Raw genomic sequence first — 25893 nt, forward strand, 5'->3', positions numbered from 1 at the left:
AAAACTGCGCGCTTGTATCTTTACGTTGCTGTTTTTTTGCGCGATCTTGTGGTCTGCACAGACAATTAAAATCTCCCATCAAATTACGTATCGCTCGCACTTCAGGTATTCTTCTAGCTGTTCAAAAACGCTCTACGTGCACATTCATTGTTTGGAGCATACACACACACTATGCGCCACTTAAAGGCGGCAAAACAAAAATCAAGTGTAACAAATCGGCCAGCTCCACATATAGTCACTTGTTCCTCTACAATACCAACGCTGTTACGAATAAAGAGAGCGCAGCCTCCGGAAGTTCCAACCGCATGGCACACGCACACATTATACTGCGCTCTAATGGCTGCACCATGCGATCCGTCTGTTCCTGGCCTTCCACCTTTGTTTCTTGCACTGCCACTATATCTAAATTATTTTCTTGGAAAAGCCGGCTTACTTGGTATTGGCGTCTCCTGCTTGCCAAACCACGAACGTTTAAAGTGCCTAGACGAAGGGGCTTCGTAAGGTTAAGTGCCATGGTTAAACCGAAAACAGTGGACCGCATGGAAATTACCTCGATATTTAGCGCTGGTATTCGGTTGAATCGTTGCTTCGCTGGGCAACGTCGCGTCCAGCAAGCAGTTCGCGGGTCTACAGCGCTGTGGTTGAGCTGCTAGTGCCTTGAAAACATGGTGGGTGCTTGGAAATCGTAACTGGGCGAATCGCTGGGTTATGCGTTGTCCCTCGTTACGAGGGCATAGTTCCCTCCATTTTGCGGTCAGGAGGGACGGTGGGCTTCGGTTTGAAGCTCGGTCGTCTGCTCGTTTGAGGGCCGGCCTTCATGACTGTTTTGGTGGGCGGTTCGTCACCGCTGCTTTCACTTGGCTTGACCACTTCGTTGCCTGCTTCGTCGCGCGGTCTCTTGGCAGAAGCCCCAGATTCAACTTCCATGACTTGCGCGTCCGCTTGCGCTTCCACAGCGAACACTGCTTCCACTACCTTGCCTTCGTTCTTCTCCTGCGTTTCCCAGGTCAAAGAGACTTCGCTTTTCAGGGGTGTGGTGTTGTCAGGAAAAACACCCTTCCACGCGTCGGTAGGGAAGGCCTCGTTTGCTTCCTTCGAATCTGTCTGATTTCGCATGTCACTAGCGGCTTCCTCGGCGTCGGCCTCATCCATTATGAGCTCAGTCTCCACGTCTTTACATGCTTTTCCTGTGATGCTTGCGTAGGCGGTCACGCATTCCGCGTCGGTGTGACCGAAGCGCCTACACTTCGAACATCGAGGCACTCGACAGTCACGTCGGATGTGACCGGTGGTGTTGCAACGGAGGCATAATGGTGCTCGGTTTGGCACAACAACCAGAGCGAGTTCATTTCCTACTCGCAACTGGTGAGGTAGGTCATCGATAGTGACGCCGGATTTGAGTTTCATGGAGACTTGGCGGGTTGTAGATGCTCTGTCCGTAATGCCGCGCACACGCCATTTTTCCTTCATGACTTCTGTAACCTTTCCATACGGTGCCAAGGCCGTACGCACTTCGTCATCGCTGACGCCATAAAGAGCCAGTGCAACTTCAGTCGTAATCCTTGGTCGTTTGGGTTAAGCACAAGGCATCGGCGATTCTTGACTTGTATCTCTCCGGTAGACAACATTTTCTTTGTTGCTTCAGCGTTCTTGAAATTCACGGCCCAAACGTGGTTCATCCGGTACGCCCCCAAAGCGATAACGTCAGGGAGCGCACCAAGCTGTTCCATGGCATCCCGAAAGTCTTCTACGCGGTATGGCCGCATCCGCAAGTCCGCATGAAGAAAGATGGTATTCATCACAACCTGACCTGAGGGAAGTTGAGGCAGAATAACTTGGTAGTCCTGGTCGACTGAAGCAAAAGACCTGTTTCCGCGGCTTGAATGCGCCGCTGAATCCGCTCCTTCGGAGCCCATGGTACCCACGACCGCAAACAACGGTGGCCGGAAGTGGAATGACTCCTGCGCCACTCTGCTTTACTGTTAATGCGTGTAAATTAGCTCACATTTGTAATAAACGATTTAAGCTTCTTAAAGCGCGGAAAGGAGGCGTCGTGCATTAGAGCGATTCACGGCATACATATTGCACGCGGCATGAAATAACGCGCTGATTAGATATTTCTGTAAAGTGTGAGAAAAATAAAAATATGTAGCAGAGCGTGGTTTCGATCCACGGACCTCTGGGTTATGGGCCCAGCACGCTTCCACTGCGCCACTCTGCTTTACTGTTATAGCGTGTAAATTCGCTCAAATTTGTAATAAACGATTTAAGCTTCTTAAAGCGCGGAAAGGAGGCGTCGTGCATGAGAGCGATTCACGGCATACAATATTGCACGCGGCATGAAATAACGCGCTGATTAGATATTTCTGTAAAATGTGAGAAAAATAAAAATATATGTAGCAGAGCATGGTTTCGGTCCACGGAACCTCTGGTTATGGGCCAGCACGCTTCCACTGCGCCACTCTGCGTTACTGCTAATGCGTGTAAAATTCCGCTCACATTTGTAATAAACGATTTAAGCTTCTTAAAGCGCGGAAAGGAGGCGTCGTGCATGAAGCGATTCACGGCATACAATATTGCACGCGGCATGAAATAACGCGCTGATTAGATATTTCTGTAAAATGTGAGAAAAATAAAAATGTATGTAGCAGACCGTGGGTTCGATCCACGGACCTCTGGGTTATGGGCCCAGCACGCTTCCACTGCGCCACTCTGCTTTTTTTTATTTATTGCCGGTCTTTGACAATGTACAATGCACACAGTATAGAAACAGACATCACAAAAAGACACCTACAGAACATACTGAAAAAACATGAAAGCCATCAAGCCCAACATGGACTGGCGTGTCAAACTAAAATTATTTTAAAGCTGTCAGAGGTTCTATCCTCGACAGCCAATCGGGTACAATATCTTGCATTTTCTTAATTTCAATGAAACGAGACATACTTTCTCGAAAATAATACGAGCAGGCCTAGCATCTGGGTCGCAATGGTTACCCTGCCATTCGTGCCCGCCATAAACAGTGGAGGCCATTGAGCATAATTAGGTCGTATGGAACCCCGTCCTCATTCTCAATCGGTAAGTACCTGATCCCATGCGGATTCAACAGAAACTCCTTCTTGATTGTCCGTTTTAGGACGTCCCAGAAGTACACCCCTTCCCAGCAATGCAAAACACGTGATCTACAGTTTCAGGTTGCTTGCAAATCAAGCAGTGTGGGCCCCATGGTACAAGGAAGCCGCGTTCTTCCATGAACGTCTTCACTGACAGTGTTCCTGTGTGTAGCCTAAAAAAGAATGGTTTTGCCCCAGTAGGCACCTCCATTCTTTTCACCCGTTTAAGGACATCCTGTCCTGGTCCTCCACTGTATATCGCTCTGTACAATGGCACTGGAAAAATAATATCGCATACATCTTTATGTAATGTCTTCTTTTCACGGCAGATAAATAATCGAAAGAAAAAACGCACAGAAAGAAAGCGCACACTGTCGACTACCTCTTTAAGATAGCCGCGAATCGTTCCTGGCATACTATTGGTACTAACAATGAGCGCCGGCAGCGCAGCTCTTAATCTGAGCTGTAATACCGTACGCAGAAAAGGATCACGCACATCTCGAAAAAACAAAAATCTATTGACAAGCTGTCGTACAAAAAGATGCGCCAAGCCCAGGCCACCTTCCTTCACCCGCCTGAACAGATTTGTTCGGCTACATCTTTCCCAGTTAGAGGTCCCAGATAAAAACGGCGAACACTCTGTGCAATCTTTGCACATTTACACGTGAACAAAACAACGTCTGCATGACGTACCACAACTTTGTAATGAAAAACAAATTACATACAGTTGCCCTTGCGAAAATGGACAGGTTGATGCCTTTCCACCTGACTGCTTTTTCTTTTGTTTCTTTTATTTGGTTCGTCCAGTATTCCTCGCTCTGTTTGTAGCTATCCAAGGGAACACCGAGATACTTGGTAGGGGTTTTCACCCAGCTCACATTCGCAAAGTTGTCCGGGGCCGAGGACCACTCTCCGTGCCACAAACCGAGGGACTTACCCCAGTTCACTTTACTGCCCGTTACATCACAAAACTGTTTCACCACGCGTATTGTTTCCGTTACGCTTTCTCTGTTTGTACAACACACGGTGATATCATCTGCATATGCCAGAGCTTGACTTCTGCGGCTGCCAAGCTATAACCGCGTATTTGATCGTTCTCAGTTATCGCCAAACACATCGTTTCAATGTAAACTGCAAACAAAAGAGGACTGAGGGGGCAGCCTTGACGCACAGAACGCATGACGTTAATGGGGGCCCCCAATGATTTATTCACAATTAAACGTGTTGTGCAGTTCTGATACGCCAATGCCACTCCCTCAGTGATGATGGCACCTACATTAACGTGATCCAGAATGGCAAACAAAATATCATGAGACACACAGTCAAAAGCTTTCTCTAGGTCAGGGGTTCTCAGGTACGTTCATCCCAGGGAACCCTGCTAAGCTCCATAAAGTGCCAAGGAACCCCCCCCCCCCTCCCGATTTAACCGAATTATCGAGGGTATCAAGACAACAAACAAATGCTGCACTACGTCAACACGCTTTTATTTACTCAATGAATCGTCAAATCTTGTTTCTATTTAGCACAAGACCAGTGCGGAAGCTGAAATTCTCTTCATCGCATGACTGATTAGCGCTAGCAGCGGCGAAGGCCTCGCGACATCCTTCGCGGCGCGCGTTTCATCTGAGACGCGCTTTGCACCAACGGGCGCACATCCCGATTATTTTTTCGCCACTCAGCTGCTCGCCAACAAATTGTCCGTCCATCGCGATGTAGCCGGTGCTTTTTATCTTCGACAGCTTTGCACTGAGTAAAAGCGAAACTACTGCTTGCCGCAAACCGCTGTAGGACGAAACCGCGGCCATAGAGAAGGAAATTTGAATTCCTTTCTCTATGTCGCGGCCGCTATCGACGCGATCATGGACGGCGACCTTGCGGTTCAGAAGGCAGGCGGCTGACAGACGCACCAAGTCAAAACGAAGCTACCTTTCGCTGCAAGAAGTGCGGACGAAACTGTGGTCGCTATCGACGCTGCCATGTGAGGCGACTACGCAGTTTTGAAGGCTAGTTTTTTTTAGGGACTTTAGTGAAGGCACGCAACCGACGCGCGCATCGAGTGAAAATGAAAACTATTTGCCGCAACCGCTGCGGACGAAACTGCGGTGGTTATCGACGCGATCAGAGATAGCGACTACGCACTTACGGAGGCACGCGACTAGCCGCGAACGCGGTGTTACGCGTGGCGATAAACGCAAGAATAGAGGCTTTAAAGGCACAATTAGGCACGAAGCGCTTCGGCGTTGCTGTCAGTCACGTGCCGCGTACGATTGCCGCTGCGGACCACGGTGCAAGCTGAGGACCACGGCGATGCGGACTGCGCCGCTTCGTTTCGGTTGGACGCTACGCCGTTCTTGCTCTTCTGCGGCGCGCATTTGCGGTGCTCCGCGTGGTTTTTTAAATTTTTCCTCCAACGTATAGGTGAGTGCGCACGCTATTGGCACCTACCCTATCTACAAATAGGAGAAAGGCGCATGGTGGTAAGTTACGGCCTCCGAGATTCAAGTGCGAAAGCTTAGGCGCGATTGCCCGTTCTCAGAGGTTGGGTGGCTACAAGCTGCTTGCGTATTTATTGCGCAGTTCGCGCGTTGCTGTTACGCACTGTGATGTGCTTTTTGACACTCGGGCACCGTAATTCGGGCATGAGTAATGGAGGCTCTTTGGATCAAGCGCACATCATGTTCGCCGTTTCAGACACTTGTCGAGAGCGGGACCAGGGAAAATTTATCAGTGGCTCGCGGAACCCCGAGCAGGGGCCTGCGGAACCCGTAGGTTCCGCGGAACCCACTTTGAGAACCCATGCTCTAGGTCAAGCTGGAGCACTGCGACGCCAATCGTAAGTGAGGTCACAGCACTCGAGCACGCACCGCATCGTGTGAATATTCGAAAAAATTGACGTCCCTTTGATCCCACGTTTGGTGGCGTCTGCGACGATTTCTTTGATGACGCTTTGAAGTCTGGCTGCCAAAACCTTCATGAAAATCTTATAGTCGACATTGGTTAAAGATATCGGCATATAAGATGTCACGGGCCTAAGTTTCTCCGCTTTGTCACTTTTAGGTATCAAGATGGTATGCGCTTTACCAAAAGAAGGCGGCAAAGCTTTGTTCACATACGCGTCGTTAAACAGGCCTGTTAGCAGGGGCGAAAGTTCTTTCTTGAAGGCTTTATAAAACAAGCGCTCAGACCGTCAGGTCCAGGTGATTTGCCATTGTTCAAATCATTTATTGCTTTTACGACTTCGTGTTCTCTTATAGTCCCTTCTAATCGGTCCTTCGTGTCGTCACTCAATCGCGGCATGCGACTGAGAAAGACCCTTTTGAACTCATCTACATTAGCTTCTTGATATGCAAACAGTGACTGGTAATACTCTAAAAACGCTCGGCCTATGCTCTTATTATCTTCGACGAGTGTGCCATTCCACGAGATCTTATCGACATGATTACGTCGGACCATGAGCTTTTTCAAGTCCTAGTGCCCTTTTGGTGGGCGTCTCTCCCGCTACTAATGCGTTTGCTCTTGCTCGCACAATCGCACCTTGATAGCGTTCTTTGTCCAACTGTTCGATTTTTTCCTTGATGGTTCGCATATCTTGCTTATACGCCCCTGGCTCTTCGCACTCCAGCGCTATCAGCTAATTAAGTATCTTTCGTAAGTCTCGTTCTTTCATTTCCCTCTCAAACTTTAAGCAGCTCGACCTTTCTATTGCTTTCATTTTTACCTTTCTTTGAACCATTCCCATTTCTCTGCTATGGTTTTCAGTACTTTCATCGCATACTTCCATAACGGCCTCATGTATTGCCTCTACAAATGGTTCGTCTTTTAGTAGTAAGGCATTCATATTCCATAGTTCCCAGTTAAAAGATGATTCCTTCTTCTTCATACCGATGTGACACTTCACCAAGCAGTGATCTGAGAACGACACAGGTGCGACAGAATAACTGTGACACATTGGAATCATGTCTTGTGACATGTACAAGCGGTCTAACCGCGCATGACTACTGCCTTGAAATCGTGTATACATCACCTCCCGCTCCCCCTCCAGACAGTCACATACATCGTCTAGTTCACTATCACTAATCAACTTGGAAAGTATGTGACTGCTTTTATCTCGAATACCGGCATTATTGGATCGATCCCGAGCCCTCAAAACACAGTTGAAATCCCCCAACAAAATCATGCACTTATCACGGCTAATGTACTGAAAAAGATTCGAAAAAATACAGCACGCTCTTCTACAACATTTGGCGCATATATGCACATAACTCTGAATTCGACTCCACCACAAACAAAGTCGCAAACGACCATTCTTCCCGTCTGACATGAAAATACACTTTCAACCACAAGGTCGGGTAACTTCTTAATAAACAGGACGCATCCCGCTGACGTCCCTACCGCGTGGCTCACCACCGCATAATATCTGGTCGTGAAACGCCTCACCATGCTCCCGGTCTCCTCCTCCCCGTCTACCTTGGTCTCCTGGACAGCTAGAACGTCTATGTCTTGGTCAGTGGCCAACCGTAAGACTTGACTCTGCCTACGCCTAGCCGCCAGCCCTCTAACGTTTAGAGTTCCAATACTGAGTGACGGATTAGGAGCCATGATGAACTAGAGAATGAGGTAGGCCCGGAGCATGGTGCTTACCCCTCACGACCAGCCGTCGGCTAGCCGTCTCCGGGACCGCCCGGTTTCTCGTCGTTGTTTGTCTGCTGGGCTTGGTCCCCAGGCTTTCTGTCGGACGGAACGTTCGGCTTTGGTTTGAAGCTCGAGCGCCTCCCAAGAGGTGATTTCGCCGGCGGCCCTTCACTGAGCTTGTCCTCGGCCTCATCACGGGGACGCTTGAAGGTGGCTCCGAGACTAGCAGCCCGGTCACCGTCGATAGCGGCCTCGCCCTGTTGCATCGCTCCATCGTCGTCGTCTCCTTCGTCTTCACTTGCGCCTTCTTTTGCATGGACAGCTTCCGCGTCGACCCGTGCCGGCGCAGTCACTTGCTCCGTAGTTCCCTTTCCCTTGACGTCAACGCCCTCCGGTACCGACCCAGCACCTGTCGCTGGGTACCCAAGGTCTCCGGCTTCCTTAGCAGCGTCTTCGGTCTCGACCACATCCATGACGAGTTCTGCTGCCTCTTGACTCGCGGCTGGGGCCAGTCGCGGTAGCGTAGGTCTTGACGCATTCGCTGTCAGTGTGCCCGTAACGTCGGCACCGGGAGCCGCGTGGCACTTTACACTCCCGCCGCACGTGCCCAGTGCCTTGGCAGCGGAGGCACTGCATCGGCCGACCGGGTACCACCACCAAGGCCAACTCTCCGGCAACACGTATCTGGTGAGGGATATCTTCCACTTTCATGCCGCTCTTCAGCTTGAGAAGAACAGTCCTCGTGGTGGAACATTTGTCTGCGACACCTTGGACACGCCACTTCTCTCGACTCACCTCTTCTACCTTGCCGAAGGCCGCGAATGCAGTCCGGCCGTCTTCCTCGGCCACACCGTGCAGCAGCCAGTGAAGTCTGAGCTTCACCTGCTGATCCTGAGGGTCGACGATCACACATCGCCGCCCCTTCACCTGAAGTTCTTTCAAGGCCAGCAGGCGCTTCGTTGCAGCTGCGTCACTGAGGGTCACCGCCCACACATTATTAACTTGGTAGGCCCCGAGGCACACAATTTCCGGCAGCAGGCTCGTAGGCGTTAGGGCATCCCTAAAATCTTCGACCTTGTAAGGCCTCGCTCGTACATCACCATGTAGAAACACGGTGTTATTCACTATTCGTTCTTTTGGCAGTTGAGGCAAAATAAACTGGTATTCCGTTTCTTCGTCGTTGCTGTACCTGGTTCCGCGGCCAAAAGTAGCCGCTGTCGCTGCCCTTGAAGAGGCCATGATCCCACGAACCGTCACGCTCGGTGGCCGGAAGCAGAATGACTGCGCCACTCTGCTTTACTGCTAATGCGTGTAAATTCGCTCACATTTGTAATAAACGATTTAAGCTTCTTAAAGCGCGGAAAGGAGGCGTCGTGCATGAGAGCGATTCACGGCATACAATATTGCACGCGGCATGAAATAACGCGCTGATTAGATATTTCTGTAAAGTGTGAGAAAAATAAAAATATATGTAGCAGAGCGTGGTTTCGATCCACGGACCTCTGGGATATGGGCCCATCATGCTTCCACTGCGCCACTCTGCTTTTTTTTTCTTTATTGCCTGCTTGGCACAATACAGGGAAAACAATAATATAACATCATGTTAAAAATGCTAACTTGTCTATTGTTAGCATATGTGGGCTAAAAACGCTTTAGGGCCAAGAGTTCGCCCAGAAAAACATACCAATCAGGTTTTTCATCCTGCTGCTTGTATACACTCGTAAATACGCAATGCTTTAGTTGAAGTTGTCTCTGGCTGACCTTGGGTTTACATCCTCATTGCGCATTGACATTCTGGTTTTCCATACACTGTGCATTACTAGAATCATTAACATATCATAGGGCACACTTTCGCTGTCGACCGGGAGAAATCGAATACCATAAGGTGTGAGCGGCAGTTCCTTTTTAAAGTTCTTTGGAGAATGTCCCATAGAAAGACAGCATCACCACAATCGAGAAACATGTGCTCGATCGTTTGGGGCCTTTTGCATATTATACAATTTACCGACCACGGCACGAATATGCCTTTTTCTTGCAACCACGGTTTTGTAGAAAGTGTGCCGCTATGTAGCATGAAAAAAAAAGTTTTGATCGACGACCGGATGGCCATTCTTTTAACCCTTTTTAAGACATTGCTGCCAGGTCCTGGCTTGTACAACGTTCGATACAAAGGCACGGGCATCATCACATCGATTAGGTCTTTGTACAGACGTTTTCTTTTAACATCGCTCAGATATTCCATTGAAAATCTGACTTTTAACAATTGGAAGGCGGCAACAATTTCGTGCATGTATCCACGAATGCTGGGTTGCATAATGGCACGTGACGACACAATAACATCTGGCAAAGCGTTTGCTAGTCTTACTTGCAAAACGGTCCTCAAAAATATGTTCGTTTGATCGCGAAAAAAAATGAACCTAGAGACAATTTGTCTCACAAACAAATGAATCAAGCCCAGTCCTCCGGACCGCACTGGAAGAAACAGGTTGGTGCGGCTTACCCTTTCCCATGGTGAATTCCACACAAAGACTGCTAACACTCAATGCAGTCGTTGAATACCTAAACGGGACATGTGTAGTGCTTGCAAGACATACCATACCCGAGCAATAATGAAAATGTTGCACACTGTGGCTCGGGAAAAAATCGATAAATCCCGTCCACCCCATTTTCTTTTGTTTTTTCGCGAGCTTTGTCTGTCTCCTCTTTCCAGTATTCTTGTGTGTCCTTGTAATGTTGGAGTGGTACGCCTAGGTATTTGCTTGGAGTAGTTGCCCATTGGATGTTGGCGTACGTGACCGGTGTGCTATCCCAGTCGCCGTGCCAAAACCCCTGACATTTATCCCAGTTTATTCTACTCCCGGTATACTGACAGAAAACCGTGGCATCTCTTATAACTTTTGTTACACTTTCTCTATCAATACAGAAGACAGCTATATCATCGGCGTAAGACAATACTTTGACCTCGCATGCCATGAGGCGAAATCCTTTTATGTGCTCATTTTTAATAATCTTTAAACAAAAGGGCTCTAAGTAAATGCAAAAAAGTAGTGACGACAAAGGGCACCCTTGTTTCACTGAAGAGACGATCTGAATGCTTTCGCTTACTTGTTTATTTACTATAACTGAAGCAGTGCATTCGGTGTACGACATTTTAACACCTTCCAGTATTATTTTTCCCACATTAACATATTTTAAAATAGAAAACAATATTTCATGTGTGACAAGGTCAAAAGCCTTTTCCAGATCTATTTGCAGCATGGCAACGTGGTTGGCGAATACATCACAACACTCTAAAATATTTCTTGCTACATGAATGTTCGTCGTTATGCTTCTACCTTTAATTCCACATGTCTGGTGTGGTCCGACTATATCTTTAATAAAGCCCTGTAATCTTCTTGCCAATACCTTCATAAATACCTTGTAATCTACGTTAGCGAGGGTAATTGGGCGGTAAGAACCAACCAAGAGTTGCTTAAGCCGGTCGTCTGTTTTTGGAATCAGAATGATATGTGACTGCCGGAAAGAAAGCGGAAGTTTTCCGACGTCATATGCCTCTCGTATCACTGCATGCAGTACTTCAGCCATGCTACTTTTGAATTTCTTGTAAAAAGGTGAACCCAGTCCATCGGGACCGGGAGACTTTCCGGGGCTTAGATCATCGATTGCCTTTTCGATTTCCTTTATTGTAATTGATGCTTCTAGAAATGATGTTGCGTCCTCATCCAGTTGTGGCATTAGCGGTAGAAAAGCATTTTCAAAACCCTCATTAATTTCTTTCTTTTGGCCAAACAAATTCCGAAAGTGTTCTACAAAAGCATTTTCTATTTCACTTTTCTTATCTGTTGCTACGCCTCGGTACTTTATTTCTGTGATTTCGTTTTTTGTCGCGTATCTTTTTTCGTCGCTAAGGGCGCGTTTGGTGGGTGTTTCGCCCATCCACAAACGCTCCGTACGGGCCCGTATTACTGCACCTCTATAATTTTCGATGTCGATAAGCTCAAGCTGTCGCTTGGTATCTCGAATTTCTTTGCTGCGCAGGCCGGGGTCAACGCTTTCTTGGCTTATCAAGAAGTCCAATTGGGCTTGCAGTTCTTTTTCTTGTTTTAGTTTGACGTGCTTAAGTTCAGAAGCTCGTTCTATTGCTTTAATCTTTATCTTTTCTTTGAAAAGCTCCCATCTACCAATAATACACTGGTGCTCTTCTTCTAGTAACTCATTCAGGTTTTCCTTCACGTAGTCCACGAAAGGTTTATCATCCAATAGATTGTCATTAAGTTTCCAGAGCTGCCAATTAAATCTACTTTTTCTTTTTTCTGCACCAAGCGAGAAAGACACTAAACTGTGGTCACTGAAAGAAACATGATTCACCGTGTAATTGATGCACAAGGGCACAAGAGCAGTCGATATGTAAGCTCTATCGAGTCTCGCGTGGCTATTTCCTTGAAAATGTGTGAACTGTGGAATGTTATTATCTGAAAACAAAGAAGCTACGTCATCTAATTTGTGTTCTTGTACTATGGCGCTTAATAATATTGCACTTTTATCTCGGATGGGTTGTTTATTTGCTCTATCTTCTGGTGCGCAAACACAATTGAAATCGCCAAGTAATACCACTAGTTTATCGCAAAGCAGGTACTTTTCCATTTCCTCAAAAAACGATCTCCGGTCACGTTCCCTGTTTGGTGCATACGTGTTAATCACCCTCCAATTTTTTCCGGCAAAGGTAAAATCACAAACAATGTATCGGCCACTTTGACAAACACTTAGTGAATCTTCAACGATCCCGATAGAATTTCGAAGAAAAAGAGCACAACCTGCCGACAAGCCCACTGCATGGCTTATGCATACATTGTATCGATTTCGGAAGGGTAACACCATGCGATCGCTCTGTTCTTGCGTTTCTATCTTTGTCTCCTGAACTGCTATGACATCCAGTTCATTTTCTAACATCAGGCGGCTAAGCTGGTACTGACGTCTCCGAGACGCCAGACCTCTCACATTTATTGTCGCTATGCGTAGTTCTGTTCCTGATTTTAACGCCATATTTAATAAGGTGCAGGTTGATCGCATGGGATTACCCGTTTACAATGTGAAGCAGTAAGCATTGTGGAAGACTTACAGCAGACCTTGCAGTCACTCCTCTTATGTGGTGCAATGTACGCCACGGGCCTCTTCAATCCGCAAGGCTTCACAACACTTGCACTCAGTCCGACCATAGTCCCCGAAAACTCCCCCGAAGACCAGCCACACAGTCCCATGCGGAGACTCAGCGTCAAGGCGGCGGTTTGTCCGCCGACCGTCGCTCGGCCGAAATATTCGGCCGTGGTTTCATTGAGGTCCGCCTTGTGGTCATTTCCTTGAACGGTGGTTCTGTCCCTTCACCTCTTTTGTCCGCCTTTTCCTCGACGCTTTCCTCTAATGGCCGCTTGATGGGCTGTCCACTGGCGCTTTCGACGACTTCCATACAAGTCTCTTGGTTTTCCGCCACCTTTGTATCCTCGCTGGTAGGCTGACAGGTGTCTTTCGATGTGGCAGCTTTTACGACTGCCGGACCTTGGTATTGAAGCTCGCCCGCTGGTGGTTCACGCCTTTCCTCCAGCTTAGATTTGCTGGCTCACAATGTTACCATTTTTCCGGTTGCGGCAGTCACCTGAAGGCTTGGCAGCTTCCTCGGCGTCGGTTTCGTCCATGAGGAGCTCGGATGGTTCCTCAGCACTCGAAGGCCCTGTGACGCTGGCGTATGTCTTAGGGCATTGTCCTTCTTCATGTCCGAATCTTCGGCATGCGCTGCATTTTGGAACTCTGCAGTCACGGCTGATGTGCCCCGTCGTATGACAGCGAAGGCACATTGGTGCACGACCCGATACGACAACCAAAGCTTGTTCGCCTGCGACGTTCACCTGGTGTGGTAGGTCTTCAAGCTTGACGCCGGCTTTGAGTCGCAGGGACACCAACCGGGTGGTGGACCCCTTGTCAGCAATTCCGTGAACACGCCACCGTTCTCTGCTGATTTCCGTCACTTTTCCATAAGGCAGGAAAGCCACGCGCACGTCGTCGTCTGGAATGTTGTGTAGTAGCCAGTGAACTTTCATTCTTACATCTTGATTTCCAGGATCAATGACGACGCAGCGTCGGCCTTTGACCTTCAGTTCACTTGCAGCGAGTATCTTCTTGACGGCTTCAGCACTCTTGAAAGTTACGGCCCACACATGGCTCATTCGATACGCCCCTAAGGCGATAACCTCAGGGAGCAGCGTCAACCCAGCCAGCGCGTCGCGAAAGTCCTCTACTCGGTAAGGTCGCGCTTGAACGTCCCCGTGAAGAAAAACTGTATTAATAACAAAACGACCTGTTGGCAAATTCGGCAAAATCATCTCGTAGTCTCCTTCCTGTGAAAAATTCCTGTTTCCGCGGCTGGAAGTAGCCGCTGTAGCCGCTCCTGCGGAGCCCGTCATAGCACGTCCGTTCGCTTCGACGGCCGGAAGTGGAATCCATGCGCCACTCTGCTTTACTGTTACGGCTGCACATAAATTTGCTTACATTTGTAATAAACGATTTAAGCTTCTTACAGCGCGGAAAGGAGGCGTCTTGCATGAGAGCGATTCACGGCATACAATATTGCACGCGGCATGAAATAACGCGCTGATTAGATATTTCTGTAAAATGTGAGAAAAATAAAAATATATGTAGCAGAGCGTGGTTTCGATCCACGGACCTCTGGGTTATGGGCCCAGCACGCTTCCACTGCGCCACTCTGCTTTACTGTTAATGCGTGTAAATTCGCTCAAATTTGTAATAAACGATTTAAGCTTCTTAAAGCGCGGAAAGGAGGCGTCGCGCATGAGAGCGATTCACGGCATACAATATTGCACGCGGACATGAAATAACGCGCTGATTAGATATTTCTGTAAAGTGTGAGAAAAATAAAAATATATGTAGCAGAGCGTGGTTTCGATCCACGGACCTCTGGGTTATGGGCCCAGCACGCTTCCACTGCGCCACTCTGCTTTACTGTTAATGCGTGTAAATTCGCTCACATTTGTAATAAACGATTTAAGCTTCTTAAAGCGCGGAAAGGAGGCGTCGTGCATGAGAGCGATTCACGGCATACAATATTGCACGCGGACATGAAATAACGCGCTGATTAGGTATTTCTGTAAAGTGTGAGAAAAATAAAAATATATGTAGCAGAGCGTGGTTTCGATCCACGGACCTCTGTGTTATGGGCCCAGCACGCTTCCACTGCGCCACTCTGCTTTACTGTTAATGCGTGTAAATTCGCTCACATTGGTAATAAACGATTTAAGCTTCTTAAAGCGCGGAAAGAAGGCGTCGTGCATGAGAGCGATTCATGGCATACAATATTGCACGCGGATATGAAATAACGCGCTGATTAGATATTTCTGTAAAGTGTGAGAAAAATAAAAATATATCTAGCAGAGCGTGGTTTTGATCCACGGACCTCTGGGTTATGGGCCCATCATGCTTCTACTGCGCCACTCTTTTTTTTTCTTTATTGCCGTCTTCGACACACAAAATCAAGGTTTACAATATGATAAAACGTGCCAACCACACTTTGGCTAGCACAGTACTAAAATCTTTTCATTGACACCAGTTCATCGAGTACAGACATCCATTGTGGTGGATCAGGCAGTACTTTGTACGCGTCTCTCACGTAAACAACACTCTCAATGAAGTGTTCTCGCACCGGTATCACAACGATGTCTGCATGTTCAAATTGCATGCGAGTTTTCCACATCGCGTGGAGGCCCAGGACCATAATGTGGTCATACGGTACTTCCTCTGAGGAATCTACTGGCAAGAAGCGTATTCCATACGGGTCCAGAGGTAACTGTTTCTTCAGCGTTCTCTGCAGGACGTCCCAGTGAAAGATCGGGTCCCAGCAATCTAGGAAAACATGTTCTATTGTTTCAGGTTTTTTACATAAAAAGCAGTCAGTTGTCCAGGGGATGAAAATACCCTTGCTCTGAAGCCAGGTCTTAACGGGAAGTGTGTTTGTATGTAATTTGAAAAAGAAAGACTTAGTCGATGGCCGTACTGGCATTTTCTTGACTCTCTTTAAAACGTCCTGTCCGGGGCCTCCACGGTGTGGCGAACGGTACAAAGGTACAGGTAGCATCGTGTCCACGAGATCTCTGTACAATTTGTTTTTTGTAACAGTGGACAGATACTGCTGCGAAAAACGCACATTCAACATCCTATACGCCAGCACCACTTCACGCAGGTACCCAGTCACGGTTCCCGGCATGTTCTGAGCCGACGAAACAACAAATCCCGGGAGAAGTCTACTCAGCCGTACTTGAATTAGCGTTCGAAGAAAGAGATCATTTTGATCCCGCAGAAACACAAAGCGTGACACAATTTGTCGCAAAAACAAGTGAACCAGACCAAGCCCGCCTTTCTTGACCGGGAAAAACAAATTTGTTCGACTCGTCCTCTCCCAGGTAGAGGCCCAAATGAAAGTGGCGAAAATGCGGTGAATTTTTTGTACGCTTACCCGCGCAGCACACAACACATTCATAACATACCATATCTTGGAAACTAAAAAAAGGTTGCAAACGGTGGCTCTAGAAAACATTGACAATTGCTTGCCTCTCCAACCGTCAGCCTTTTCCTTTGCTCTCGAAACTTGGTCGAGCCAGTACGGTTCGGGCTCACGGTAGTTTCCGAGAGGTACCCCCAGGTACTGTGTAGGTAACCTTGACCAATTCAATCGAGAAAAGGTCCCCGGCGTGTCTTCCCAACTCCCATGCCAGAAGCCATAACTTTTATCCCAGTTTATCTGGGCTCCAGTTGAATCGCAAAACTTTTCGACTATAGCAGTTGCCTCTTTAATGCTCGCTTTATCTTTGCAGAAAATAGCGATGTCGTCTGCATACGCCAATATTTTAACACGTGCCGCCTGTAGTCGATAGCCTGCTATGCGTTCGTTGTTTTTAATGGCCAAACAGAGTGGCTCGAGATAAGCAGCAAAAAGAAGGGGCGAAAGCGGGCATCCTTGACGCACCGACGAGAGCACACGAAAGCTATCGGTGAGCTCCCCATTAACAATAATTCGCGTTGAGCAGTCTTTGTAAGCCACCGTGACACCTTCCGTTATCACACTGCCAACATTTGTATGTTCAAGTATGCCTAGCAGAGCCTTGTGCGAGACGAGGTCGAAGGCTTTTGCCAAATCGATCTGCATCATCGCGACGTAATCGCCAATCGCATCGCAACACTCTAGCACACTTCGAGCCACGTGTACATTTGTGGTAATACTGCGGCCTTTAATGCCACAAGTCTGGTGCGGCCCTACCAATGTTTTGATGACACTTTGCAGTCGTTTTGCTAATACTTTCGTGAATATTTTATAGTCAACGTTGGCTAGAGTTATCGGGCGATATGAGCCAGGCAACAAGCGTTTCTTTTCATCATCACTCTTCGGGATTAGTACGATATGCGATGTTGTGAAAGACAAGGGCAATCTTTTTCGGTAGTACGCTTCGCTAATCACTAGTTGGAGGACATTAACCAGCGCAGACTTAAAAGTTTTATAGAAAGTAGCCCCTAAGCCATCAGGCCCAGGTGCTTTACCGGGGGCCAACTCGTCTATTGCGCACTCTATCTCACTCAGGGTAATGGGATGTTCTAGCCGTGCCTTAACTTCTTCATCGAGCTTTGGCATCAGTGAAAGGAATTCCGTCTGGTAGCCATCTTTAGGTTCGCGTGGTTGACCTAAGTAGGCTTTGAAGTGATCGACGATCCCTTGTTTGATGTCGTTTTTGTCGGACGTGATGTCATTGCCTTTAGCTAGCTGGCGGATTTCCTTCCGACATGCGTACCTTTTCTCGTCTGAGAGAGCTCGTTTTGTTGGCGCTTCTCCCGCCCACAGCTTCTCAGACCTTGATCGCACAACGGCGGCTTTGTATTTCTCAGAGTCTATCCTTTCGAGTTCGGCTTTCACTTCCTTAATTTCCTTAGTATACACACCAGGCTGGACACTTTCCATGCTGATGAAAAATTGCAGTTGGTGGCGAAGGTTTGTTTCTGCCTGTTTCAGGTTATGCCGAAGTACACTGCTTCTTTCAATAGCCATTGTTTTTACTTTCTGTTTAAATTCTTCCCATTTAATGGCGAAGCTTTCTAGTTGGACTGAACTCAGGCTTTCTAGTTCCTTCGCAACAGCATCAACGAAACCATCGTCACCCAACAACTGCACGTTCAATTTCCAGAGGTCCCAATTAAAGGTGTGTTTGATCTGTCTTTTCCCAAAGGTGGCACTTACTAAGCAGTGATCGCTATAAGCAATGGGTTGCACATCATATTCACTACACAAAGGCACCAATTCGGCTGACACATATAATCTATCTAGCCGAGCGTGGCTATCACGCTGGAAGTGGGTAAACTGCGGGTGAGTACCGCTGGCGAAGACACTGCCGACATCTTCCAAGTCATAATCGTGCACCACCGCATTTAGCAATTCAGCACTCTTGTCGCGAACGTGTGAACATTTTGCGCGATCGTCAGCAGTGCACACACAGTTAAAATCGCCCAGCAGTATTACCACCTTCTGACAGTTTACGTACGTTTCAAGACGCTCAAAGAAGGATCGCCGGTCTGTTTCGATATTCGGTGCGTAGACACAAATGACACGGAAATCCTTATCGCAAAAACAAAAATCAGCCACTGAAAGGCGCCCAGTTTCACACGAAAACACTGACTGCACACAAATGCCAAAGTTTCTTCGAATGAATATAGCGCAACCACCTGATCCACCAACAGCGTGAGAAACACACACATCAAAGTGAGTACGAAAATTGGCCACCATTCTGTCGGTTAGCTCTTGGCTCTCTATTTTGGTCTCTTGGATTCCCACAAGATGCAAGTCATTATCTAAGAGTAGACGACTTAGCTGACATTGTCGCCTTCTTGCGCTGAGCCCTCGTACATTTAAAGTGGCTACACGTAGCGTTCCTTCAATATTGGCCGCCATGACTAAACGGCAGAAGAGTGCCCATCAGTTACCCAAGGACGCGTGTTCATAATGATGCGCCGATAACCGCGTCGAGAGCCACAAAAGCAAACACAACTCCACCTCTCTAAGAAACACTCAAATGCAACTTGAGCCCCCGTTCCTGACACGTATCTAAAAAGGATAGTGCTCAGGATGACGGCCATTGCACTCACCAACCCCCCTACCCGCCTAAGCTGTAGACAGTGCAAAATTACGGAGGCGGTTTACCCGCCTGCCGTGGATCGTCCGTAATGTTCGGCCGCAGCTTCAGGGTTGGTCGCCTCATACCTGGCGTTTTCGGCGGTGGCTCGTCTCCGCCATTGCTGTCTTGTAGCGTAGCCAGGCTATTGGCCTGGTCGTGTGGTCGTTTCCCCGCCTGCAAGTTAGCGAGCCCGGTATGGGTGTCCATGCCCTCAGGATCAGGGGGGGGTGGAGGTCGCTCCCGGTTCAGGTAGGCTCTTTACCTCAGCGTTCGTCACAGCTACACTGTCCTCTGCCTTCTCTTGATGAGTGGCGACGGCCTCATCGACGTGTTGCCCCTGTTTCTCGAGTCGTGCCTCCGTCTTTGCCGCCTCGCCAGCTGCTTCCTTAGCCGTGGACGATGTGTCTTCCATGTCCGCCTCATCCATGAGTAGGGCGGAGTTGTCGTCGTTGCTCACGGGTCCGGTCACGCTAGCGTACGTCCGCTCGCACTGACTCTCTTCGTGACCGAAGCGTCGGCACGCACCACACCGCGGTATGCGGCAGTCGCGACGAATATGGCCCGTTCCGCGGCAGCGCAGGCAGAGTGGGGCCCTGCCCGGCACAACCACGAGAGCCAGCTCGCCGGAGACGCTCACCTGATGTGGCAGGTCGACCAGCGTTACGCCCGGCTTCAACTTCAGCGTAACCAGTCTTGTAGTCGAGTTCTTATCCGCCACGCCATGAACACGCCACCGCTCGCGGGCGACGTCCGTGACCTTTCCGAACGGCGCAAAGGCAAGACGCACGTCCTCGTCGGGAACGGTGTGCAGCAGCCAATGCACTTTCAAGCGCACATCCTGGTTGGCGGGGTCAATGACGAGGCATCGGCCCTTTTTGACCTGCAGCTCACCAACGCTGACGATCTTCTTCACCGCTTCGTCGTCCCTGAAGGTCACGGCCCAAACATGGCTCATACGGTAGGCCCCGAGGGCCACCACTTCCGGCAGGAGCGATAACGGGGCAAGCGCATCGCGGAAATCTTCCACCCGGTATGGGCGGGCCCTGATATCACAATGTAAAAAAACGGTGTTCACAACAAAACGCCCTGTTGGCAAACTCGGCAAAACAACTTGATATCCGTCAGCAGCAAAATTCCTGTTACCGCGGCCGCTCTGGGCCGCTGAAGCCGCTCCTACGGAGCCCGTCATCATACGTCCGTCACGCTCGGTGGCCGGAAGCAGAATCGACCTACTGCGCCACTCTGCTTTACTGTTAATGCGTGTAAATTCGCTCACGTTTGTAATAAACGATTTAAGCTTCTTAATGCGCGGAAAGGAGGCGTCGTTCATGAGAGCGATTCACGGCATACAATATTGCACGCGGCATGAAATAACGCGCTGATTAGATATTTCTGTAAAATGTGAGAAAAATAAAAATATTGTGGGCATTTCTCAGTCGCTTCTTCGTTGGCTGCACATGTTCATCATCATATCGGTTTCTTCGTCTTCACCGCTTGTGGGGACTCATCTTGAGACTGATCTGTGCCTTGAGTGTGATCGGTTCGCCACGTCTTCGCGGCGCATTAAATGTCGTGTTAACGCTACGTAGCAGGTGGTGGAGGTTGCTCCTCGGTCCCCCGTCCTCTGCTCGCCCGCTCTACCTCCTGGAGCTTCGCTCAGGTGGCCGTTTGTGCCAGCTGTCCGCCAACATGCCGCAGGACGAGCACTCTGGCACTTCTACATCTACAATCTCGGCTCCACCTGCCGCAGCCTCTCCATCTTGGATCGTCAGTGGGCCCCAGCGCGACCCCCATCTGTTTGCTGGCTTTCGTGGTGAAGATGTGGAGGATTGGCTTGACAACTACGACCGGGTGAGTTCTGCTGACCACTGGGACGAGGTGACGAAGCTACGCCATGTCTCCTTCTATCTCACTGGCGTAGCGAAGACTTGGTTTTTCAACCACGAGATCGACCTCACCGACTGGAGTAGTTTGAAACAGCAGCTCCGACAAGTTTTTGGTACTCCGGCCGTTCGTTCCGCCATCGCGAAGAAGGCACTCGACACTCGCAAACAACAACTCGGCGATTCTTATACCTCGTATATAGAGGATGTCCTCGCTCTCTGTCGGCGCGTCAACGCTTCCATGGCCGAATCAGAGTACGCCACATACTCAAAGGCATTGGGCCTCTCGCCTTCAATGCGTTGGCCATCAAGGACCCGGCTACCGTCGCTGACATTGTAGCTACGTGCCAGCGCCTCGACGAACTCGAATCTCTCCGATTGCCACCCCCGGACACCCCTGACAACAACCCTACCGCAGATCCCTCGTTGCGCGCAATGGTCCGCGCAATCATACGAGAAGAGCTGCAGTCTCTTGGCTTCTCGGCAGGTCCCATTCCTGCCCACGCCCCCAATACCACTTTGCGTGACGTTGTCAAGGAGGAGTTGGCGTCTATGGCGGGTACTGCGTACACGGACCCTCTAGTCCCTAGGCCGCCACCAACGTACGCGCAGGTAGCCGCAGTTACCCCAGCCCTCGTGCCATCGATGCCTCCTAAACCAACGCAGACGCACTTGGCTTCGATGTCTACCAGTACACCTCAGCAACCTTACTTTCCACCATGGCGTCCAAACCGACCTATATGTTACTACTGTGGATATCGTGGCCACATTGCACGTTTCTGTCACAAGCGGCAGCGAGACGAGCGTCGCGGATTTGACACCTACGAACGGGACGACTTTTCTGCTGGGGCCTCTTTCCAACGCCGTCCTTATGCTCCGCGTTCCGACCGCTCTCCATCGCCACCTGCAACCTCCGCGACGGCTCCTAGCTACCGTCCGGCCAGACGCCGCTCGCCGTCACCCCTTCGTCGCTCTACGTCGCCACTTCGACCAGCTTCTCCATTCACCGATCGTCGCCCGGAAAACTAAATTATGCAGATTTTGGAGAAAAAGCTGCATTGCTCGACAGCACAGAAATTCCTCCAGCGCGTCCGCATAATATGCTATCTGTTTTCATTGAAGGAGTGCACGTGGAAGCTTTAATATACACTGGTGCTAGTTTGTCAATTATTCACCGTGATTTGTGTTCGCGCCTCAGGAAAGTCACCACTCCTTATGATGGACCTACGCTACTCGCCGCTCAAGGGAACGCCATTCGACCTGCCGCCATGTGCTGCACAGTTCGTGTCTACATTGATGGAATTCTGCATTATATACAATTCGCAGTGCTAAGTTCGTGTACCCAGCAGCTGATATTAGGATGGGATTTTCTTTCTACGGCGTCCGCTTCCATCTGCTGTCGGAAACGTGTTCTCCACATGACCGACACCGCCCATTCACTTCATACAGATGACTCACCGCTTCGCTTGCTTGCTGCAGAAGACACCGAGCTACTTCCTTGCCGTCAGAGAATTGTTGCAATCGCGTCGGATGTCATTGAACATGGTGACGTGTTCGTACAACCATCTGCGAACTGTCTCATAAGAGGATAGTCTTTGCGTCAGTGCTGGTCCGGTTTGAGAATGGCTCCGCATTCGTCTGCGCTACCAACCCGACATCCGAAAAACTTCTGATCCCTAAGGGCACTACGTTGGCTTGCGTCACTAAATCCGAGCCTCTCTCTGTTGTTTCTGTTGAAGCGGCTTCCTCTGAAGCTCCTTCTGGTGGGCGTTCCGCATCTTTCTCTGCCCTTGAAGCTGCCATCAGTTCCGACCTGACCCCTTCACAGTCACAACAGTTGCTTGCTTTGCTGAAAAAGTATGAAGCTTCGTTTTGACGCGCATGCCTCTTCATTGGGACAGACTTCCGTCATCACGCATCGGATAGAGACAGATGGCGGGTCCATTGTTCGCCGTCGACCACATAGAGTCTCTCTTGCCGAGCGGAAAGTCATTGAAGAAAACGTCGACGACATGCTGCAACGGAAGATAATACGCCCCTCCGCTAGTCCTTGGTCATCCCCAGTCGTTCTAGTTCGGAAAAAAGAGGGCTCTGTGCGGTTTTGCGTCGATTACCGGGCACTCAATAAGATCACGCGTAAGGATGTATACCCTATGCCTCGCATAGACGATGCCTTGGATTCACTGCAGAATGCCGAGTACTTCTCGAGTCTTGATTTGCGTTCGGGCTACTGGCAAATACCTATGCATGAGGACGATAAAGAAAAAACAGCGTTTTCAACACCAGATGGGCTATACGAGTTCAATGTAATGCCATTCGGACTCTGCAATGCACCCACAACATTCGAGCGCATGATTGACAACGTTCTGCGTGGCCTAAAGTGGAAGACTTGCTTGTGTTATCTTGACGATATTGTCGTTTTCTCTTCCACCTTCTCTCAACACCTGCAACGCCTGGCCGAAGTTCTCACGTGCCTTGCCAACGCTGGCCTACAGCTGAACACGAAAAAGTGCCGTTTTGCCATCAAGACAATTAAGGTCTTGGGTCACATTGTGAGCAAGGACGGCATTCGTCCAGATCCCGATAAGGTTTCAGCGGTTCTTCACTTCCCTCGCCCCGACAGGGCCAAAGAGTTGCGCAGTTTCCTCGGCCTCGCTTCTTATTTTCGCCGCTTTATACGTGACTTCGCCTCAATAGCTGCACCGTTGCACAAATTACTCGGTTCTGGCGTTGCCTCTGAGTGGTCTCCCGAATGCGAAACAGCGTTTACCCATCTGAATAACGCCCTCACATCTGAACCAGTACTTCGCCATTTCGATGAAACCGCACCCACACTCCTGCATACGGACGCTAGCGGTCATGGCATCGGTGGTATTCTCCTACAGCGAGATGTCTTCACGTGAGAGGGTCGTCGCTTACGCAAGCCGCGTACTGACGAACACCGAGAAGAATTATACCATCACTGAGCAGGAGTGCCTAGCTGTCGTTTGGTCAGTACAGAAATTTCGACCGTATCTTCACGGCCGCCATTTTATCATCATTACGGACCACCATGCCTTATGTTGGCTTTCCACGCTCAAGAACTTGACCGGACGCCTTGGTCGCTGGATTATCCGTCTGCTAGAATACGACTTCACTATTATCTACAAGTGTGGTAAAAAGCATCAGGACGCCGACGCGCTTTCTCGCTGCCCGATTCCTACGACGCCATGCCATGATTCCGCTCCTGCCATCCGCGACAAGCTTTCGGACCGTCCTTCCCCGCATGTGTTATCCTTAACCGCTATTGACCAGATTCCTTCTGATGACCATGGATCGCTCATATCTCACCAACTCGCTGACCCCTACTGTCGACGCATCATAGACCGCATTCAGGGAACTTCGCGCCCGCCCAACGCTCGCCTTCGTCGACAGCTCACGCAATTCAAGCTCGACAACTGCGCCCTGTACCGCCATATCTATCACCCTGATGGTCAACGCCGGGTGCCTGTTCTGTCTCGCTCTCTTCGCGCTAATGTTCTTAAAGCCTATCACGACGACATGACTGCTGGTCATCTTGGTTTTCAGAAAACATACTACCGCATCAAAGGTCGCTTCTACTGGCCTGGCTTATCCACTAGTGTAGCGCGGTACGTCGCTTCCTGCGCCATTTGCCAGCTCCGAAAGCTACCAACATCAGGTCAAAGCGGAGAGCTCCAACCAGTCCCGTGTCCATCGGCGCCATTGGAAGTCGTTGGTATTGATATGTATGGTCCCCTTCCCACGACTCTCACCGGCAATCGATGGATAGTGACAGCCGTCGACCACTTGACACGTTACGCCGAAACAGCATGCGTGACTTCGGCGTCGGCTTCTGAAGTGGCTGCATTTATACTTCAAGCATTAATCCTGCGTCACGATGCTCCTCGTGTCATCCTGAGCGACCGTGGGAAGGCATTCTTTTCACAAATTGTAGCCGAATTGCTCCGAGCCTCCGGCACCACCCACAAGACAACCTCGAGTTACCACCCTCAAACCAACGGACTAGCTGAGCGCTTTCCTCGCACGCTCTCCGACATGATAGCCATGTATATTCAACTAGACCACACAAACTGGGACGCAATTTTGCCATTCGTGACTTTTGCGTACAATACCGCCGTACAACGCACAACTGGTTACTCGCCATTCTACCTCGTCTATGGCCGTTCGCCCTCTTATTTTCTTGACGTCTCCTTCTTCTCCGCCCCTGTCACTCCAGCTGCACCCTCTTGTGAACAATATATATCACGCCTCCTCCACTGTCGCCAGCTCGCCCGCATCAACACTGAAGCACGGCAACAGGACCGCAAGGAACTCTATGACGCATCCCATCGCGCAGTGTTCTTCCGCCCGGGCGATGAAGTGCTCCTCCGGACACCAGTTTGCACTCCTGGCTTGTGCGACAAGTTTCAGTTTCGGTTCATAGGCCCATACAGAGTCTGAGAGAAAACTTCTCCCGTTAATTATCTCGTCCAACCTATTGTGGTTCCCACTGACCGCCGCTGTCGCGCTGCCGAGATTGTCCACGTCTCTCGCATGAAGCCTTTCACGAGGCGTTCCCCGTCCCTTTAAGTTGCGGCGGCCGCTCGCACGCGGGGGAAATTAGTGTGGGCATTTCTTAGTCGCTTCTTCGTTGGCTGCACATGCTCATCATCATATCGGTTTCTTTGTCTTCATCGCTTGTGGGGACTCATCTTGAGACTGATCTGTGCCTTGACTGTGATCGGTTCGCCACGTCTTCGCGGCGCATTAAAGGTCGTGTTAACGCTACGTCGCAATATATGTAGCAGAGCGTGGTTTCGATCCACGGACCTCTGGGTTATGGGCCCAGCACGCTTCCACTGCGCCACTCTTCTTTACTGTTAATGCGTGTATATTCGCTCACATTTGTAATAAACGATTTAAGCTTCTTAAAGCAGGAAAGGAGTCGTCGTGCATGAGAGCGATTCACGGCATACAATATTGCACGCGGACATGAAATAACGCGCTGATGAGATATTTCTGTAAAATGTAAGAAAAATAAAAATA

General features: G+C 49.4%; 3 non-coding genes across 3 annotated transcripts; all 3 read right to left on the reverse strand.

Annotated features, from left to right (window-relative positions):
- Positions 1–2149: 2149 nt before the first annotated feature.
- On the reverse strand, positions 2150–2221 carry Trnam-cau (transfer RNA methionine (anticodon CAU)). The gene has a single exon. It is a non-coding gene; the product is annotated as a tRNA-Met (tRNA).
- Positions 2222–14432: 12211 nt separating this feature from the next.
- Positions 14433–14504, reverse strand: Trnam-cau (transfer RNA methionine (anticodon CAU)). Its single transcript has one exon. It is a non-coding gene; the product is annotated as a tRNA-Met (tRNA).
- Positions 14505–14681: 177 nt separating this feature from the next.
- Positions 14682–14753, reverse strand: Trnam-cau (transfer RNA methionine (anticodon CAU)). Its single transcript has one exon. It is a non-coding gene; the product is annotated as a tRNA-Met (tRNA).
- Between the last annotated feature and the right edge of the window lie 11140 nt (positions 14754–25893).

The sequence above is a fragment of the Dermacentor silvarum genome, chromosome 1 (assembly GCF_013339745.2).
Source record: "Dermacentor silvarum isolate Dsil-2018 chromosome 1, BIME_Dsil_1.4, whole genome shotgun sequence".
NCBI lineage: Eukaryota > Metazoa > Arthropoda > Arachnida > Ixodida > Ixodidae > Dermacentor > Dermacentor silvarum.